At 40.9% G+C, this 19,227-nt stretch overlaps 1 protein-coding gene across 3 annotated transcripts in view; it reads right to left on the bottom strand.

The window, feature by feature from the left end:
• The window catches only part of Pip5k1b (phosphatidylinositol-4-phosphate 5-kinase type 1 beta), a 293,002-nt gene that overhangs the window by 251,176 nt on the left and 22,599 nt on the right, over positions 1-19,227 (bottom strand). For 2 of the 3 annotated variants that reach the window (XM_048806865.1, XM_048806868.1), the window contains exon 2: positions 7,653-7,755. The exons of the other annotated variant lie outside the window; for it this stretch is intronic. The gene's annotated coding sequence lies outside the window, so the exon portion shown is untranslated. The remainder of the gene's footprint in view (positions 1-7,652; positions 7,756-19,227) is intronic. 3 annotated transcript variants of the gene reach the window in all.

The following is a 19,227-nucleotide window of genomic DNA, read 5'->3' as shown; positions in this document are numbered from 1 at the left end:
GTCCTAATCCTGGAGCCGCCATATTCCCAGCAGGATCCGCCCTAATCCCGGAGCAGGGTCACCTTTCAAAACCATTCCCTCTGGCAAAAATGCCAGGCGTCATTCTGACTAAACTGTGGCTCTCAACAGGCCTTGACCATGGTTGGAGCACATTCCCCTTCCTTACAAAAGTAGATGATGGTATCTATTCAAAACACTTTCTAACATTTCACTGAAAACTGCTAAAAGCTGCTAAATATTTCACACATTTGAATGGAGACAGTGACACATCCCTATTCGAATTCAAGAGCTCCATCACTGAGGAAAAAGCTGTAATTATGGAATAATAGAAATATCACTGACAGATGGAAGGGGGTTTTCTTGTTACAGTTTATCCAGGGTATCATATAAAGAGTTCAGTGAGTTAGTATGACTGACAGGTGCTCGGGGCACGTAACTTGAGCCATGATTCCTCAACATGTAGGCATAACGTTGGGGAGCTATGGGATAGGAGGGAGGATGGTGAAGGAAGGACATGTAACTTCAAAACATATGCTGATAGAAATTGCTATTTGGAATACATTTTAAGTGTCTGTTAATTCTATAATGGAAACTGCAGAAAATAGTGTGACAAACTAGTGACAGAGCCATGGATCAATAATTGTCACTTATTAAACACTTTACTAGGTGTCAGTCACTGTTCTGAGGCCTTTACATAGATTACATCATTTGCATATCCTTATCACACCCTGTGATATAGGTACTATTACCATTTTATAGATAACGAAACTGAGGTTCAGAGAGGTTGTCTCACCTGCCCAATTAAAGATGGAATTAGGATAAACCCAGGAACTATACTCTAGGCTAGTGATTCTCAACAGGGAGTGAGTGATCTTTGTCCCACAGTTGATATTTAGCAATGTCTGGAGACATTTTGGGTTGTTACAACTGAGGGGAAGGCACTACTGCATCTAGTGGAATGCCCGTCACCATGCAGAGGACAGCTTCACAATAAAGAATCATCTGGCTCAAAATGTCCCTAGCACCAAGGCTGAGAAACCTGCCTCTAGAGGTAAAAAACACTATTCTTAATTTGAGAAATGCCATCTTTGATACAGGATAGAAGAGAGAAAAATAAAATATAATGTGCTAGTTGTAGGGTAGTCTGAAGTTATCTTGCAAAAGAAGAGTATTAGTTCCTGTGGCTGATGTAACAAACAATACATCTGATGGCTCAAAACTACAGTAATGTATTCGTTTACAGTTCTGAAGGCCAGAAGTCCAAAACTAGCATAGGCTGACATTGAGGTACTAGAAGGCTATGCTCCCTCTGGAAACTTGCCAGCCTGTTTTCCGTCAGCTTTGGCACTTGTTTGGCTTAAGACTACAGTGCTGCAATCTCTCCATCTTCATATCACCTTCTCCTCTCTGTGTGTCAATGTGGACAGTCCCTCTGCCTCTCTCTCACTAGGACAGTGGCAATGATATCAAGGGCCCAATTGAATAATCCAGGACAATCTCTTCATCTTGGAGTCCTTAATTTAAGACTATAGAGATCCTTTTTCCAAATAAGATAACATTTGCTGGTTCCAGCAATTAGGTTGTGGTATCTTTGGAGAATAAGTAGGTATCATAATTCCCATTTTACCCACGAGGGAACTTAAGGTTATGTGCCCAAGGAAAAGTGGCTAACAAGTGGCGGAGGTGGGATTTGAACTCAGCTCTGTGCACCTTTGAAACTCACTGTCTTTTCCTTAGTCCATGACATTCACAAGGCTGGAGAAAAGATCTTACACTAGCAGGTCCCAACCTGAGTGGGGACTAGTGAAAGGAAAACAACGTGTTCCAAACACTACTTGGAAAATTCATGCCAGAACAAACTTCTATGATGCAAGGGTCTTGAGAGTATTTCTGGTAATCCACTGTTTTCTTTACGTCATTTAGTGAACATTTGTTTTTCCCCTAGGAGGTGCCTAGCAGACAAAGAATTACCTGTAATCCTTGCCTACCACTGCCTACAGCCCTTTTCCTGAGTTTTAAGTAACATGCAACAAATTACAGCTCTAATGCACCTGTTCCTTCAGCATTTATTCTTTTTTATGAACTACAATCTCACGCTTGCTGTGAGAGGAGGTTATCACCGGAGGGATAGAACCACTGGGCCTGTGTGTGGGTGGGTGCTAGAGTGTTCTCAGCACCAGCCCCTCAAATTTTTTGATGCTAAAAATACTGGGTATTAAGCGATAAAAAGAAATCAAGAACTGACACATGCTGTAATGTAGATGAACCTTGAAAATGCTCTGCTAAGTGAAAAATGCCAGACACAAGAGGACTCACGTTATATGGTTCCATGTATATGCAATCTCTGGAAGAACAAAGTACACCGAAACAAGAAGCAGATTAATGGTTGACGAGGGCTACAGGGAGTAGGGAATGAAGAGTGACTATTGAGGGAGGATGGGGCTTTATTTTAGAGCAGTAAAAATGTCTTGGATCTAGATAAAGGTAATGACTTCCTCTATTTCTGTCCCTGTAATTCCAGTGACTCAAGAGGCTGAGGCAGGAGGATTGAAAATTTGAGGCTAGCCTCAGGAACTTAGGGAGGCTCCAGCAACTCAGTGAGATCCTGTCTCAAAATGAAAAACAGAAAGGGCTGGGGATGTAACTAAGTGGCAAAGTGACCCTGGGTTCAATCCCCAGTATGAAAAACAAAAACAAAACAAAATAACAACAAAAATAAATTTATGTTCTGTGAATTTCACCTGAGTAAAAATAAATAATAGGGACCTCTATGTTAACCAAACTCTGGGCTAGAAACCCCATATCTTTCCAATGAAGTGTTAAACCACATTCTGGTTAATTCTAGAGTACTGATTCCTACTCAAGATAATATGATTTTTTTTTTTGTATGACCTGAGACAGAATCTGTCTTCTAGTATTTTACTTTTTTGGATTTTGACAAGAAGGCTCAAAGAAGACCAAATCAGACCCACTTAAAAATTCTCTTTTAATTTTTGTAACTAAAGTAATAAATACTTGCTGTAAAAATAGTTATATTGTGCCACAATTTATAGTAAAGTAATATCAAGGATACAAATTTTACGTGGCACTCTTCTAAAATTAGGTGCATACTTGCATTTTCTTACAACAGACACAGATAATAACATGAAAGTGCATATTAACTCTGAAGCACATTTCAAATGCAAGATTGTTATTTGGGTAAATAATGATACTCATCAGAAGGACAGCATAAAGTAAAACATTGCTGCATTACAGTGTGCACTTTAAAACAACAAGGCAGTAATAACTAACTCACAAGATTGGTGGTCTATTATTTTACAATCAATAGGCAGTAATTAAGCAGCCAACAATGACAGCTGCAGTTTCGATGTGATAATAACCAGATAGGACACACCAGAAGAATGTGTGCATGTGAGATAAGCCTCTTCCTCCTGAACCAAGTCCACCCAGGCTGTCACCTTTGGGAGTCCCAAGGACCTTAATGTAGAGTTAAACTTGTCAAGGGAAGAATGTGAAGTTTTTTGATTCTTGGCTGGGGCGAGGGCAGCCTGTGAAGTAGGCCCCAGAAAATGCCTTCCTTCAGAATCCAGCCTCTACTTCTTCCTGGGAGAAAGACTGCCCATGGCTCATGAACCCCCAACTCTGTGGGCCTAGGGCAGGCAGTAGGCAGGGAAGGGGAGATCCCACAACTGTGGGGATTTGCTACCTGTAAATGCACTGCTTCCACAGGGCTGAGTCTCAAGGAGAAATTCTTACCCTACAGCACACATGGTAGGTACGGCCTGGGAACTTGTCTTTCCATTCAGAACCAAGGCTGGGCTGCAGTCACCTTAGAGCAGTGTGAAGCAGGAAGCCAGGCCAAAGCCTTGTTGCAAGGCCAGAGGCCAGGGGGAAAAGAGGGATGGGAGGAGAGGCTGAGTCTTGACAAGACCAAGGGAGAGATGCTGAGATCTGTCATGCTTGCCATTAACACCCTGTGATCTCTCACCTACCATCTCCTCGAGTAGTCATCTGTAGCACAGTGACAGTGAGTGAGAAAGACAGGGCCAGAGAGGAGGGGAGAAAAGGAGAGCAGGACAGGAGGAGAGAATAAAGAACAGAAAAAATACAGCAAAAGTTAAGCCTTGTATCATATCAGCACTTCCTAACCTGTATCCCAGGTAATCAAGACTCCAGATGTTAAGGGCTAACACAAAAGTGGAGATGCATTTGGGGAAGGATGGTTTATACAAAGGTAACTTTTATTTTTATTATTTTTTTTTTAGTTGTAGATGGACACAACACCTTTATTTTGTTTACTTATTTTTATGTGGTGCTGAGGATCTAACCCAGTGCCTCACATGTGCAAGGCAAGTGCTCTACTGCTGAGCCACAACCCCAGCCCCCAAAGGTAACTTTTAAATTCACCCTTCTATTCATTTATTCAACCAATATTTAGGGAGCACTGATGGAGTGTATATTATGCAGCAAAACAGACACATACCTTTCCTTTGTGGGACTTCCCATTTGATGAAAGAGATAGCAAAAGTTTATATATTTGGAAACTTTATCATCTATGATACATTCTGGGTAGGAAATAAGGAGAATACAAATGATGGAAAATGAAAGGGACATCTACTTAGCCGAGGAGCAAAGAAGTATCTTAGGATGAGGTGACTTTGAGAATCCTGAAGTGATGCGAAGACAGGAAGAGGGCAGGTTGAGCGTCCCAGGTGGAAGATGTAGGCAGAGCCAGAGCCTGGAGTAGAAAGGAGGCCAGAGGAAGAGGCTGGAGCAAATGCTGTGCATTTTGTGAATCCCCAAGAGCAGAGGATATGATAAGCACTGTTGCTTCCCAAAAAAAGTATTACAGAAAATTTTTTTAAAATGGTATGTCAAATAAGCCACTAAGATGTACTAGGAACCAGATTCCAAAGGGAGGCACCAGGTCTAGAGGCAATGCTTAAAAGATTGTGGTCCCAAACTTTTTTCACTAGATTCACTGATAGTTGAGCACAACTGGGTCAGGATGTTGGTGACTAGAAGGAGAGAATGTTCCAACTAAGTGGGCTGCAGACTAGTCCTAGAGTAAAGGACTAAGGGACGAGGAGAAGAACCTGTACCTCCCCCTTCTGGCCTAGGGAGTGGCCTCCACAGGACCACCTGGAAAGTAAGAGACTTATAATATGAAAAGCACTGTGACCTTGTCTGTGACTTCTTCCAGAGAAATCCAAAGACCTGGAGGTGGGCTAGTGGATGAGTCAAGGGAGACCAACCGTACTGGGCTCAGCCTTCATTCCTCCAGTGTATCACCCACAGACCACATGATGAATCACATGTCTGGGGCTGTATTACGCTCTGCCTAACAAGGGCCACCTGGACAGCAACGTGAACCCAGGACAGAGGAGTACAAATGGGCCAGAGGGCTTCCCAGAGACTGAGAAAGGAGTTTGCAATGAGACTGATGATAGTTGAGCAGCCACACCAGGGAAACGGGGATAAGAGGTCCCCAGAGACAGGGTAAGGGGATATCACTGAAGAACCCACAAAAGTTTCCATGGGAGAAAGAATCAGCTCTCACACCCACAACTCTCCTGTGATACCACCTGCCAGGTAAAAATTTTGCTATGCTCCTTCCTCTTTCTGTCCCATAACCCAAGCCTAACCCAGAAGTAAAAAGATGGGGTTAGCAGCAAAGTATCCAACCACAGCCCCTTCTTGCAACAGGCCAGAGCAGGAGGAAAGAAGCTGCTGTAAACATGAATGAAATTGACTATTACATGATACAGATTCTAGCAAACTAAAGTGGAGCTTTTTATTATGAGAGGAATGAGAACACGCATGTGATATGTTTTTATCCAGAGGCAAGATGCACTTTCCATTGAGTACATTTTAACGGGAGTGTGGGAGACTATATAAAGTTGGTTTTTCTGGACCCCCTGAAATCTATTTGTTGGAAGCAGGAGGCAGATTATCCTCTAGACCTCCATATGGGAGCATATCTTATGGAAAAGATATGCTCCAAAACTGAGGTCCATTGTGCCCTCTCTGAACACTAAGATCACTGCAGCTTCTGGGTTCACCTTGCGACACTGCCCAATCTTTGCTGCCCCAGGCAGAGCCTTCAGCAGCTGAGGCAACTGACTTCCTGTCTACATCAGCAGGTCTCATTCCTGCACCTTCCCCCTCTTCCAGGTAGACAAATGTGATTCCAGAAAGGATCCTGACCACCAGGAGCTACCACCAAGCTCATCTCTGAAACAGGCTCTCCTGAAACAGGCTCTGGCCAAGTTACCAACTTGAAGCCTATGAGTCTTCCCCTTAGATGTTGCTATAAGAGGAAGGCTTACTGGCACTGCCATCTGCGCCCCATTGGAGATACCCATAGTGTCAATCCAAATGAAACCCGAGAAATTAGGTGCATACTTGCATTTTCTTACAATAGATACAGATAATAACATGAAAGTGCACATTAACTCTGAAGCACATTTCAAATGCTTCAAGAAGTAGCCATCACAGGTTGGCAGCCTCTTTACCTCCATCCATTCATTCTCCCTTTGTCTTATTAAGCAAATCTTTCCCCCAACCTTAGGGGTAGTGTGTGTGTGTGTGTGTGTGTGTGTGTGTGTGTGTCAGGGATTGACCCAGGGGCACTTAACCACTGAGCCACTTCCCCAGCCATTTTATATTTTATTTTGAGACAGTTCCTTGGGGCCTCTCTAAATTGTTTTATATTTTATTTTTCTAATTCTTTAGGGCCTCTCTAAATTGCTGAGGCTGGCTCTGAACTTGTGATTCTCCTGCCTCAGCCTCCCAAGTTACTGAGTTTACAAGTTTATGAAGCAAATCTTAAAGTGCAGGGCTATGAAATATGAAATGGAATTCACCTTCAATGAACTGGCATTTTGGTCAAGCAAATGCACAGAGGTCAACAGTTCCCATGTCGTAGGCCAGTTAGTTTTAGCAAATCAACACACACTAGATGGGTCTTTATGCTATTGGAAATATCACCTATCAAATCTATACTATTTGAAAGGGATTTTTCTTTACATGTTGATATGGCTTCTGTCTGCAATCACTTCAAATCAAGATAATTTTAAAAGAGTCTTGGTATTTGAGTTATTTTAAACCAGTGTTTATGAAGTTCCTAGGCCTGCACTCACTAGGTTCCCAGCTCCGTTGTCTCATCTACTCTGGTATCCCTGGACCTACAGAAACTGGTGCAGGAGAGGAGCCATTAAAAGTCTCATCAATGATGAGTGAATGAGCAAGTGAACATTCCTGGCCTACACTTGAAGTCAGATTTCTGTGAATACTGCAAGTAATTATGTTAAAAGAGAGAGAAATCTGTTACCCATCTCTGTTGACTACTGCATCTTATCCTTTACAAAACAATTTTTGGTATGTTCATTTGAATCTTGTAGTTGAATACTGTAGTGTTATTTTGTATAAAACATTTTCCTGAAGCCAATCTTTCTACAAGCTCTTGAGACCATGCCCACTCTCAGTCACCACCACCAAAAAGCAACAGAGAATCATCATGGTATTTGACATGATCAAAGGGAATTGATGTTTTGGATCTCTTGGTGGGCATAGGAGCTTTTAAAAGAATCAACTTCCACCTCTCTTGAGAAAGGACCATTGGGGATGAAGCAAAAAGAGGAAACACTCACTAGCATGTGGTTGGGAAGTGTCAGGCACCAAAGAAAGGTTGCAAGAATGTGATCAGACGGGTCTGTGGTCACCTCTTGTTTCTGCTAGCCTCAGCTTCCTCACCTGTAGAATGAAGACAATAATGCCTATTTCAAAGAATCACTGTGAGCAGGAGAATAATCAAATATATGAAGGCTCTGATGATAGTATCTGACACATTGAAATCACTCACACAATAGTTACTTTTGTTACCGTTATTTACAAATAAAGCCAATGACATTCACCTACCTGCATATTTAAAGACAGTAAAGATGATATGGGTGGTCCCAAGTCTCAAAGGAGTTAGAGTCCAAAACTCAGCTGTTTGGAACTTGGAATGTATTTTTCCATAGAAACAATGCTATAAATCATGGAATTTTAGAACTAGAAGTGACCTTACTATGCATATAGTGATGTAGTAAAACTTCAGACTAAACACAATATTTCCTATTATAGGTTCTCTGGTCTTCAAGTTCCAAGAATGCCTACCCAAACCAACGTAACCCTTCAAGTCACTGGAACCACACGTAAGCAAACAAAACAGAAGGCAAAAACTTTTTAAACATTCAGTAGTATTTTAACTTTCCTTATTCTTCAAATCCTAGCTAAGATTATCTTCTAACTCTGAAGCTCACTGACCTGAACAGTGGGGGAACATAAATGTCTCATGAGCAGGGCCACGATAAGCAGCCCTGCCCCCCGCACCTCAGCACCCACCACTAAAACCTGCTCAGTTAATGATTTTTGATGAGAACAGAAGGGAAACAGAAAATCAGGGGGAGAAAGAGAAAAAGAGTGTCAGGAGAGGGGCAAGAGTTGGGGCAGAAAAGGGACAGGGAACAGAAAGAAAAGCACAGGTTCCCAAATTTCCCTGATGCATCCCTGGGTCCAGAGTCAGCTCCATTTCCCCTGGTAGTGCACAAACAAAACTATATATGGAGGGCATCTGAGACAGTGTCAGGTCATGTGCCGATACCATTACTTAAGGGTCGCCCATTATCCTCCACCGTGTCCCCTGGGAGTGGCAGTCTGTGCCTAGGCAGTAGACAGCAAGAAGGCACAGAGTTCTCTGGGAGTCACCCCGATGCTTACTTTTTGGAACAGCAGGGGCTGGCTATTTGCACCCATGAGATGTTCATGAGCCACAGGTGTTTACTTTGGAGGGTGCTTGTAATGTTGTCCCCAGAATGTGAAACTCAGAAGACACTACAGAAAAGACCAAGGGAATCTGGGTTTGGATAAGAACTCCAAGCACTACTCAGATGACAGACAATATACAATGTTAAGGGAAACAAATCATTTTATAAAAATGTATATGTGGTTCAAATTTTGAGATTTATGTACATACTCTGTTTTACTAATTCTTACACATGTTTGTTTAGAAAAAAAAGACTACCAGTCTAAAAACATGAACTATTATCTGTGTTATGGAAATACCTAGAATATATTTGTTCCTTTATAAATCAGTATTTCCAAACTGTGGTTAAATGGGCGAGTAAAATGGCATGTAGAAATACTAATTAGAGGGGCTGGGGCTCAGCAGTAGAGCACTTACCTAGCATGTGCAAGGCCCTGGGTTCCATCCTTAGCACCACATAAAAATAAATAAATAAAAATTCAATGCTTTCTTAAAAAAAGAAAGGAAATACTAATAAGAGATTTTAAAGCTAAAAGGGTCTTTAGAAAGAACTGATCTATTTGGCCAACTCTTTTCAATTTCAGGAGTGAAACACCTCTGACCCATCGAGAGAATTCTGAGCCTAAAATCTTACAAACATGGACAACTAGCCACACTGTGGCCTGAGCTCAGATCTTGTGACATTTATGGTCTGTGCCACTCCCGTGCTATCACATTGTCCCAGAGTCAGGGACTAACGAATTTCATAAGGAAACAGTCCATAAGGAAGGAGAAGACCTTGCTGTGCACACCCACACTTCCCACTGAATAAATATTTACCTAAGGTCACATCACAGTTTTATGACATGCAAACAACTCTGTAGCTCAAGAGCTACAGCGACTTCATCAGAACCATGACATCAGAGTCCCAGTTACAAAGTTTTCACTTCTGTATTGCACAGAAGCCCACTTTTGGAGACCTTCATGAAACTTGTATATCAAAAGGCATCTGTGTCTTTATGTTACGCATCTCTATGGCTACAGAGCAGTACTGGTTATTTCTGTCTTCTACTGTCGTTAACTACACCCAAAAAAACCACTTACCTTCCACTCCATTTTGCCACATTAGAACCACTTAACATTAGTCAGTCCCAAAACATGTCTAGAGATCAGTCAGACTAAAAACTCTCTCCAAAAGCAATCACATCCTGAAGGCTTTAAAGACTCCCTATTTATAAACGTGAAGCCTTGTTAGGAACCACACACCATCCGAATCTGCAGAAAGATCAGTTCTGAGAGCTTTCATTTCTTCAGGATGAAAATTCAGACATTTGTGCAAGTACACATACAGAGGAAACTTGCTACACAGACGTGGCTTCCTGGTTCATGCCACCTGTCTTACTGGTTGAGGCTGGGAAAGCTTTCTAGGCAAAACCTTTAAGGACACAGGAGCAGAAAAGGATTGGCCACAGGTGGTGAAATAAAATGTCTGTTTTTCAGATAAGCAAAGAGACTCTACCCTTTGAATAATGGGTAGTTCACTTCCTGCCCAATGCACTAACCAGAAACACAACACGTGACTCCAAGATATACTTGTGGCAGGTGGACAGCATGCAGGACAATACGTCACTCTCTTGAATTAAGCAGTAATAAGCAGCAATAAACCCATGCTGAGAAGTTAGCTGCATGTAGCACACGAATTTAAGGGGAAGCCTAGAGCATGCTCAGGCACAGCAGCAGAGAGTCCAGAATAAACCTTGAAAGGGTGGAAAGATTCATGGTAGACATCAATGGAGGCCTAGAGAACAGAAGAAAATCTTTACCACCAGCACCTCAGATAGAGCATTAACCTCCAGGATATACAAAGAACTCAAAAACTTTAACACCAAAACAAACAAAAACACAGAACGGAAAGAACCCTTTCTCATAGAGGCATGAAAAGGTAAGAAATATTTACAAGGATCCAAATTAGTCTAGAAGTTTGGCCAAATTCATTGAAGAATGTGAGAATATACTTGGACTACCTGATAGAACTCGGGAGAAAGACTGGAGCAAAGCGATTAACTGCACCCCACCCTTGCTGTCCCCAACTTCCAGATAAGAAAACTCAGACCCAGAAAGGTAAAGCCAGCTGCTTTTCCAAGATGACAACTAGTTAGTGGTGGTGCTAGGATAAGCACTCTGCTCTTTCCCTCCAAATCCAGCAGTTTGTATGTTATACCCAGCTTTCACTTCAACCATATGTAAATGGACCTAGCTTTCTCCCATAAGGAAAATAACCTTAAAATAACTGTTTTCCCTGTACAAGTACTATTGCATTTATTTTTTAACTGGTGAACTTCAAAAGCAATCGCATCCTGAAAAGTAAAATGCACTTTCATTAAATACAAACTCAGTTCTTAAAAATTCTCATTATTTTTCATAAATGTATTTATTTAGTTTTCGTTTATTTTCATAGTTGGAGAATATATATTTCATATTGCAGAGAGAGATTTATTCTGCAGGTTTAGTTAATTCATTGAACCCTGTGCCATCATCCACATGATTTTTTTTTTTTTAAGTCCCGAGAATTTTTTTAAAGTTAAGGCCAAGGAAAAGCCTGATTAGCCTAAGAAGAAGTGCTGCTGGAACTTCTTCTTAGGCTAACTGGCACGCAGTTATCACCTGTGCTATGGCATAAGACTAGAATCATCTGCACTTCTCTTCCTGTGAGAGATTCTTGCCAAATGCTTCACTGTCTATGACATTCTCTTCCAATCAAGAAATCCCTATCCAAAAAGAAAATGTGATGAACCCAAAATACAGATTAGTAACTTTATGCTGGCTCCTAGGGATCAAGGCAATCGCTTCTATGGGATCACAAGTCATTTATTTGGTGGTAATTGAGAAATTATGCAAGGAAGCATTTCATACATTGCTAGTTTAAGGAATTAGACTTTTTCAGCACTATTCAGAACAACGTTTAAAAGTCTCAGATCTTCCAGAACCTCCCTTGCTTTCTAATATTTAAATCTGTGATTGCTGGGAGTTGCCCAGAGATAGTATCTGCTAATGCCTTCAGCACCCCAAGATTTCATCTAGCATGCCCCAGAAATATGAATTCATTCAATTACCTGGATGCTCTTTCACTGTATTCTGAATCCCCTGTAATATAATGTCCTTCCCATTTTGAAGATCATCTCTTGAATAGGGAAGTATGTTGAGAGCCACAGTTTAGTCAGAATGACACCTGGCATTTTTGCCAGAGGGAATGGTTGAAAGGTGACCCTGCTGGGGATTAGGGTGGATCCTGCTGGGAATAGGGCGGCTCCAGGATTAGGGTGGATCCTGCTGGGATTAGGGCAGATCCTGCTGCCTCAGGCGCCCCGCTACTTTGGAGTTCCTGTTGAGTTCCCACGGGGTTCTGAGAGAATTGGCACGCGGAGCCCGGTACAGGGAGTGTATTCCCCGGAAGTGTGTGTACAGTGCCGGTGAGAGTTCGGGAATAAAGAGTTGCTGTTTGAACCTACAAGGTTTTGTGGCGGCTCGGTTACTTTGTGCCCAGACAGACTGCGGCAGAAGTAAAAGCAATTAATTTAGTTTTATATATGTCATCTATTAATGCCACCCTTACCCCCCACTTAAGCAACAGTCCACATTCTTCCAGCTCCAAAAGCAAAACCAACAAGCAAAACAAAAATACTACTCTCAAAATACCATGCATCACACACATACATACACATCACCACCAAAAGATTTAACCTAGCCAACAAAGAAATTAAATTCACACAACAATAAAATCCTTTGTAGCATACTATGGTGTAGCATACTTTTGTGTGTGTGTGTGTGTGTGTGTGTGTGTGTGTGTACACTGGGGATTGAACCTAGGACCTTATGCATGCTAGGCAAGCAATCTACCACTGAGCCACATCCCCAGCTCTGGAAATGTACATTTTAAGGGACAAAAATCAGGGCTGGTAGGTTGTGGCAAAAAGGACATGCTCATATATTTACTGATAACATAGCCAAGTAATTGGAGAGCAAATAAATGAGATCTTCATGCCCTTTGTCCCAGGAACTCTACACCTGGGCATTTATCTTAAGAAATACATTTTGCAGATAACAAACGTCAATATACAAATACAGGAGGTATAAGAATATAATACAAGCCCAAAAGTAGATGCAGCCTAAGCACCCAATATCTGCGATGGTAAATGAGTTATAAAACACCAACTGATACACCGAATAATGCTATCACAGAGATATCCACATCCTAATTGCCAGAAAATACCTGTGGATATGAACTTATATGGTAAAAGGAACTCTGCAGATGTGATGAAGTGAAGGCTTTTGAGAGGGGGAGATTTACCTGGATTACGCAGGTGTGCTCAGTGTGATCCCAAAGGTCTGTATAAGGGGAAAACAGAGGATCAGAGTCAGAGGAGGAGAGGTCATGACAGCAGCAGAAGTGGGGAGAGGGTGGAGGGAGAGAGATTTGAAAATGCTGCTGGTTTTCAAGTGGGAGCAAGAGGCCATGAATCAAGGATTGAGGGTGGCCTCCAGAAAGAACGCAGTCCTACCAGGACCTTGAGTTTAGGACTTCTGACCTCTGGAACCATAAGATAATAAAGCTGTGTCCTTCTAAGTCACTAGATTTGTGTTAATATTTTACAGGAGGAATAGGAAACTAATAAGAAATTGTTATGAAGCCACTAAAGATTATAAACTTAATGACTATTGAAAAGAAAAATCTTAAAATATGTAGATGGAAAATGGTCTGTATACACAGTTACTACTATGTGAAAGAAACATAAAAAGACAATAAGATTAACAAATTCAGATTAAAATGTACTAATGGATAAAAGAGACCTCTTAATAGGTTTCTCCACTTCTGTCCTCTTCAGGCCATCACCCAGATGACCTGAGTGGTCCTTTTCAAATGTGAAATCAGATTATCTTATTCCTCTGCTCAAAAGCCTCTAATGCCTCCTACCTACTCAAAGTCCAGGAGCTACCTGCATTGTCCAGGTCCAAAGCAGCACTCAGCTCTGGGGACAGCCACTCATACCTGCCTCCTATGAATGGCATCCCCCTGACCAGGCATGCATGTTTGCCCTCACTCAGCGTACCTTTGTCATGCTGACCCTTTTCTGGCTTCAGGCTTTTTATATTGTGTCCCCTCTGCCTGAAATTCTTCTCCTAAGGTATGCAGATGGCTCATTCCTGGGCTATACCATCTGTTGTCTACTCAAATGCCACCTTATCAATGGATTTTTCTTGGAGCACCTTCTATAAATAGCATCCCCACCCCAGGGCTCTCTGTGTTCCTTATCCTGATTTTCTTTTCTCTATACCATGAGCTGCTCCATATTTTTAAAAATGCCTGCTTGTCATCCACCTTCTTGAATTTAGAGTGTAAACTCCCTGAGAACACAGAATCTGGCAGCTTTGTCCACTGATGCATTCCCAGAGTCTAAATGAGTTCACAAATTGTGTGTTACACAAAAATTTGCTGAGTGAATGAACTAAGATCAGAGATGAATTCAGAGAAATGAAAAGAGCGCCCTGCTAATATAACTGGTATATAGAAAAAAATATCACTTCATTTAGAAGAGTCATGAAATTGTTTTACCAAAACAGCATCTCAGTAACTTTTGATGACGTTATTTTTAGAAATTCTCAGTCTGATCCTAAGTATCTTCTGTGCATGACTTTTTAAAATCCAAATTAATCACAACACACCCTCTGAAGCCACATGAGTTCCTTTATGTTCTCTCTCCTCATCTCTCTCATGAAGTTTCATCATACTTGTGTAATCAGAATTTCCTTTTTCAGAAACTCATCTCTTCTGGGTCACATATCCCTTAAAAGCTGTGAGATCTGATTTATGTCCTTTAAATGTTTTTAAACCTGTTCTCCTAAAGCTCTGGAAGCATGTCTTATAATGAGATTTTTTTTTCTTTATAATTGAAAATTCCAATGGAATGAGACAGGAAAGACATCAAATGATTCAAGAACATTTTGCAGTGCCAAAAAATAATAAGTTGCTAAACAAACAAGTCTCCTCAATGATGAGAGTATGCCAAGGGACACAGAAGCCAACTGAAAGAGAAAGCTAAGAAAGATGTAAACCTAGAATGATTTGATCAATCAATCAAGAAATAAAGCAATATTGGATTATAACCCAAAGTATAAAATAAATGAGTCAATAGTGATATAAGAGGTTGAATAAATAAATGGGGAGGGTAGACAAATCTCCCATGCAGAAGAATTCCATATAATTTTATAGATAGTTCACCCTAAAGGCGGAGGAACAAAACTTTCCACCACTTATATGTGGGCTGTTATAATGACTTCCTTCCAAAGACTGCAGGATGAAAAGAGAAGAAAACAAAAAGTGTAACTTTATAATGGAGAAATCTGACAAACAGTACATCATCCAGGTCACCGAGATCATCATGAACAGGGAGAAGTCCTGTTAGTGGTATTATTCCTGATATAACATCATGAGGATGATATTTTACCTCCCCTAAAACACATTACTCCAGTCTAATGATGAGAATATCACCAGACAAATCCAAGTTGGGGGAACTTCTGCAAAACACCTGACATATTCTTACAGCTGTCAAGGTCCTCAAAACCCAGGAAAATCTGAGAAACTGTCACAACCAAAAGGAACCTATACAAAAACATATGGTAGGATCCTGGAACAAAAACAGGACATTTGGGGGGCTGAGGATGTGGCTCAAGTGGTAGCGCGCTCGCCTGGCATGCGTGCGGCCCGGGTTCGATCCTCAGCACCACATACAAAACAAAGATGTTGTATCCACCGATAACTAAAAAAAAAAAAATAAATATTTAAAAAAAAAAAAAAAAAAAAACCAGGACATTGGGGAAAAACAAGGAATTTAAATAAAGTATGGACTTCAGTTAATAATCAGTATTAGCTAATGAATTGAGACAAATGTACCATAGTTATGTAAGGTGAAGATAAGGGAAACTCAATGAGGTAATAAGAATTTTATGTACTAGTACTTGGAACAGACCTGTGCTATAGTTTGAATCTGCAGTACCCCCAAAGACACAGGCTCAGTCATCAGCCTGTGGCACTACTGGGGAGTGGTAGAAACTTCAGGAGGTGGGGCTTAGAGGGAGGAAGTTAGGTCATTGGGAGTGTGCACTTAAAGGGCCTCTTAGGACCCTAGCCCCTTGCTGTATCTTTCTGCCATGAAGTGAGCAGCTTCTTCCACCATTATATACAACTGACCATGGTCTGAAACCTACAAAACTACGAGCCAAAATAAATCTTTCCTCCTTTTAAGTTGATTTTCTCAAGTAGTTTGTCATAGAAATGGAAAAATAAAACATCCTTTAAATCCAGAAATTTTCTAAAGTAATAAGTTTGCTAAAAAAAATTCCAAGAAATCATGACTACTGTCTTTAAAAGCATCTCCATTTTCCACACCATGAAGCAATTCCTCCTTAATGCTCAGTGTTATAACAACTTTCTTGGTTGTATTCTAAGTGACAAAAATAGGCCAACAGATACTAGTGGGGTTTTAATTTTTGGTTTTTGTTTTTAGCCCAATCACCCAGCCAGCACAATCTGAGATGGTCACCTCCTATTGCTGTTTCCAGTTTTACAGTTTGTATCAACAAAGTATCAGCCTCCATCTGTCTGGTTGGCAGAAGGTTCCCACAACAATCAAGCAGATGGGCTGCTTTTTCCCCCCTCCTTTTAACCTCACTAAATCTGTGCAGAGTGGCCCTTCCGTCAAATTGTGGGAATTACAAGTAGCAAGTTCTTCCTTCTTTATGAATTCTGTTTCTCCTCTTCCACAGACATCTTCATTCTTGTGAGTCTTAGGACCATTTGAAGCTATGGGATCAAATATCAGCCACCACCTTAGTGAACTGTAAAAAGGCATAGAGACGAAGCAGGAGGACTTTCTGTATCCAGTCCATTGTACACATTCTAGACTCATCTGCCTGCAACCACCAGTCCTCACTTGCCAAGCCACGGAGATATGCTGAAGGTAGCACCTTTGTTCTTGTTGTCCTTCCCTCCATCCAGGACATCTGGCCCTTTCCTGTGTTTCTTTTAGCTTCATTTAGTCAGTGCACCTCCCACATAGGAGTGGGCTTTCTTTTCCTCAAACTCAAATCCCAACTGACTTCATATTATCTCCTGAGCATATCTGCTAACTACTCTGTGAGCTCCTTAATGGAATGGTCTTCATCTAGTTTTCTGTGTGCACCCTCCCTGTGCTTTGATTAATCAAGTTGTCTAATAAACATTAGCAAATATTTGAGTGCTCACCGTAGAAGATTTACCTGACAACAACTCAACAAGGTAAGAACATACTTACCCCATTTTATAGCTGAAAATGCTATCAAGGGAAGTAGTTGAGTGACTTTCCTGGGTTCACATGGAAATTGCAGAGCCAGAACTGAACTCAGATTCCAGCTCATCATCACCACAGTACACTCCACTGCTTCCTAACAAACACTCACGAGTTAAAAAGTATGCATTATGAGTCTAAGTGTCTATCCACTATAGAGTCTAGAGTGGTGATCTCAGAAGGAAAGTGAAAAACTCTTGTTGGTCTGAGGATAACTGAGAAAATGTTTATTCAATTGTTCCTCCCCAAAGCCAGAAGTCACAAAGGGCTTGTATATAGTATAGACAGTATGACTCAAGGGAGATGTCATTTTCAACAGTGCTCTAAAGCACTGTGCTTAGCTGCCACTCTTCACACAGCTTCAGAAGCCAATCATTTGGAAGGACTAGTGAGCACAAAATGAACATGGAAAACACACACACTAAACCTTAAGGGATAGAGCAAAAGCCCTACTAAGAAGGAAGTTGATAGCAATTGTGCCCACATCAAAAACTAGAAAGATTGCAAATAAACAACCTACTAGTGCATCTTAAGGAATTAGACATGAACAAACCAAACCCTAAGTTAGTAGAAGGAAAAAAATAACAAAGATCAGAGCAGAAATAATGGGACTAGAGACTAAAAACACAACACAAAAGATCAATGAAACAGAGTTGGTATTTTTTTAATATTTATTTTTTAGTTGTAGTTAGACACAATACCTTTGTTTTATTCATATATTTTTATGTGGTGCTGAGGATTGAACCCAGGGCCTCGCATGTGCTAGGCAAGCACTCTACCGCTGAATCACAACCCCAGCCCCAGAGTTGGTATTTTTAAAAGCTCAACAAAACTGACAAAACTTTTGCAAGGTTAGCCAAGAAAGAAAAAGAGAGGAGATGCTAATAGACACAAAATGTATACAGAAAAATAAAATGACACAAGGGGTCCAGTTAGGAGTGTGTGGCAGGCCATCCCACGGGCTAGAGTCACCAGCAGCCAGTGCCACACCACCTGCCACACACAACATGCAGCAAGGGTCCCTTCAACAATCTGCTTCTCATTTACCACTGACAGTTTTGTGGTTGAAATGGTCTGCTTATTAGAGGATTTATAAAAGTGAGTTACCACCAATTCAGTTACACGAGTACATGAGTATTTACAATTCTCTTGTGGCCCTTAACTAAAGTAAATAATCTTATTTATGATAGGGAAGAAGGTACTAAATTTCTTGCAGGTGCAAAGTGATAGGGAAGAAGGTACTAAATTTCTTGCAGGTGTAAAATCTGTATAAGGGAGCCTTCACCACCACCACCACCATGAAGAGCTTTTACCAAATGCCCACCCATTGTGCCAGTGAGCAGTTGTAATGTCCCCTCCATTCAACCAAGAATTACTCAACTTTGCTTAAGAGGCTGGCAGACCTTTCTACTGCACTGTGTTCTTGACAGCTGGTACTTAACTGAGTTGTCCCAGACAGCCTCCTAGGAAAAACATTGACCTTCCTACATCTGTTAGACATGTTAATTTGTTTTCTTTTGGGTCTTACTAGCTTCTGTTTGTCAGACACAAGTGCCTGGTTTAGCTACCAGATCTGAGACCGGTGCCTCCTCCTATGATCTGCTTTCCATAAACTGTAGGGGAACACAGTTTTGAGTTTCTAAAGAGATATGAAGACTCTGAACACATCCGATGGCTAATCCCTGATGCCAACAGAGCACAAATTAGAAATGGTAAGAGAATCAATTCTCTTTGAATCCCAAACATGCAGAAAACCAAATGAATACAGATGCTCCTCAACTAATAAAATCAGATTAAATCCTGACAAACCCAACATAAGTAGAAAATATTGTATGTTGAAAATGTATGTAATACACCTAACCTACCAAACATCATAGTTTAGCCTAGCCTACTATAATACGTACATTAGACTACATTTTGGAAAAATCATCTAACATAAAGCCCAGATATAAAAAAGCATCAAGTGGCTCATGTAATATATTAAACAAAAAACTGAAAGTGAAAACCAGAATGATTGAATAGATATGTTTTCTTTTCTTTTTTTTTTTTTTTTTTTTT

Source organism: Marmota marmota, unplaced genomic scaffold (assembly GCF_001458135.2).
Source record: "Marmota marmota marmota unplaced genomic scaffold, marMar, whole genome shotgun sequence".
In the NCBI taxonomy this organism is placed as follows: Eukaryota; Metazoa; Chordata; class Mammalia; order Rodentia; family Sciuridae; genus Marmota; species Marmota marmota.
Note: the sequence above shows the minus strand (reverse complement) of the source record. Positions and strands in the feature narration are given on the sequence as shown.